Source organism: Mandrillus leucophaeus, unplaced genomic scaffold (genome assembly GCF_000951045.1).
Source record: "Mandrillus leucophaeus isolate KB7577 unplaced genomic scaffold, Mleu.le_1.0 Scaffold341, whole genome shotgun sequence".
Classification (NCBI taxonomy): Eukaryota; Metazoa; Chordata; class Mammalia; order Primates; family Cercopithecidae; genus Mandrillus; species Mandrillus leucophaeus.
Window position 1 is genome coordinate 78,388 of NW_012103599.1, and position 2,415 is coordinate 80,802.

At 48.2% G+C, this 2,415-nt stretch overlaps 1 pseudogene across 1 annotated transcript in view; it reads left to right on the forward strand.

Moving 5' to 3' along the window:
• Positions 1-1,186, forward strand: part of LOC105545896 — a 20,489-nt pseudogene extending 19,303 nt beyond the window's left edge. Inside the window, exon 3 of the transcript XR_001007014.1 lies at positions 1-1,186. The product of XR_001007014.1 is annotated as a sepiapterin reductase pseudogene (transcript).
• The last annotated feature ends 1,229 nt before the right edge of the window (positions 1,187-2,415 follow it).

The window sequence follows — 2,415 nt, forward strand, 5'->3', positions numbered from 1 at the left end:
GAGGCTGGCTTGCAGTCCGCTGCTTGGTGCCCTGCGTCAGCTCCCCAGGGCCGCGGGGCTGCAGCGACTGCTGTTCATCAACAACGCGGGCTCTCCTGGGGATGTGTCCAAAGGCTTCGTGGACCTGGGTGACTCCACTCAAGTGAACAAAGACTGGGCGCTGAACTTGACCTCCATGCTCTCTCTGCCGGACTTGCAGCGTCCTGAAGGCCTTCCCAACCAGTCTTGGCCTCAACAGAGCTGTGGTTAACATGTCAACCCTCTGTGCCCTGCAGCCCTTCAAAGACTGGGCGCTGTACTGTGCGGGAAAGGCTGCTGCTAACATACTGTTCCAGGTCCTGGCGTCGGATGAACCTAAAGTGAGGGTGCCGAACTAGGCCCCAGGTGCTCCCGACACAGACGTGCCCCAGCGGTTAGCCCGGTAGACCTCCATGGACCCAGACGTGCGAAAAGGCTGCAGGAGCTGAAGGCAAAGGGAGAGCTGGTGGATTGCAGGGTGTCAGCCCAAAAACGGCTGAGCTTGCTGCAAAAGGAGGTGTTCAAGTCTGGAGACCACGTGGATTTCTACGATAAATAAACCCATGTGTTTGGCTTCCTGAACCTTTCTGCTCCCACTTTCAGACACACCCCAGAGCCCCGTGGCTCCCCACACCCTCCCATGGTGGCAGTCCTGCCTTACACAGATAAACACTCATGTCTGCTGTCCTACCCTCACACATCGCCTGCTGTGATGAGCTTCCAGGTCGCTGGCCTTACTAGTTATCGGGAGTCTGGACTTGGCACCCTGGATTATGAGGCGGCTTAGGAGAGAGGTTATGGGTGTCCCTGTCTCTATCCCTAGGAATAGAATTTAAGGGATGGGAAGAGCAGGAAAAGAAGCTGAAACACACCAGGGAGGAGGTTGTGTCTCCTGCTCATAGCTCGTCCATGGGGAGAGGGAAGAGTGACCTGAGTCAAATAGGAGGACACATGCAGATTCGCAGATGGCCTGGCGGGGAGGAAGAGCAGAAGGTACAAGTCCCCGCCCACACAGATGTCCCTCGCTGAAGGGAGCAGCACCTTCTGTTGAACTTTGTGTCCTCACTCTAATGTCTCCTTCCTCCAGAATCCACCATCCCTCCCCCAGGCTGGGAGAAGGGGCCCTTGGGTGTCTGTGTACATGGCCAAGGCAGATACAAATAAAATTTAAAAAAAAAAGAAGAAGAAGAAGAAGAAGAAGAAGAAGGGAGAGTGTTACCTAACCTTTTCAGTTAAGGCAATATTGCTACCTTTCATGGAGTGAGTGACTGAAGTCAAGAAGGAAGCCCTGCTTGGGATTAGAGAAACTGAAAAGAAATACGATGACTCATTAAAACAGTTTCAAAACCATAGAAAGGTCAATAATTTAACGCAAATATTAATTAAATGCCTAGAAAAAGAAAAGAGAGGCAAAAGTGAATGAAGAACATCTACTACCCTTCATGTGTGTCAACCACTGAGCTACAAGTTTTACCTGTATGAATTGAATTGATTTTCATAACCCTATAAGGCAAGTACTATTTTTATCCACTTTTTACGTATGAAGAAATCGTGACACGGAGAAGTTTAATAACCTGCCCAAGGTACACACAGTAGAGCAGTCAGATTCCAGTTCACTAACTACTGCTCTATCCTCTTCCTTGGCACTACATACCAGTGACTGCTGGGGCAACAAAAATGTAGAAAACATGGTCCCAGTCTTTAGAGGACTCATGGGGATACACCAGACAATATTGTGACTTTGGGAAAGTGGCCTAATATTTCTAAATAAAATGGAAATTAATAATCCCTTTAATGTCCTCCTTACAAGGCTCATTTATTTATCCCATAAGTTCTTACTAAATATCTCTTATGTGTCAGGCACAGTACTGAAAGTTCCTCATGGAGCATATATTCTAGAAAGAAGGCAAGGCAATATTCATGTAAAAAATAGCCACCGGGCATGGTGGCTCACGCCTGTAATCCCAGCACTTTGGGAGGCTGAGGTGGGTGGAGTTCCAGACCAGCCTGACCAACATGGTGAAACCCCATCTCTACTAAAAACACAAAATACAAAAATACAAAATACAAAACACAAAAATACAAAAAATTAGCCGGGTGTGGTGGTGCATGCCTGTAATCCCAGCTACTTGGGAGGCTGAGAAGGAGAATGGCTTGAACCCGGGAGGCGGAGGTTGCAGTGAACTGAGATCATGCCATTGCACTCCAACCTGGAGAAGAGCAAAATGCTGTCTCAAAAAAAAAAAAAAAAAAAAAAAAAAAGCAGGGCACAGTGGCTCACGCCTGTAATTCCAGCACTTTGGGAGGCCAAGGTAGGCAGATAGCCTGAGGCCAGAAGTTCGAGACCAGCCTGGCCAACATGGAGAAACCCTGTCTCTACTAAAAATAAAAAAATTA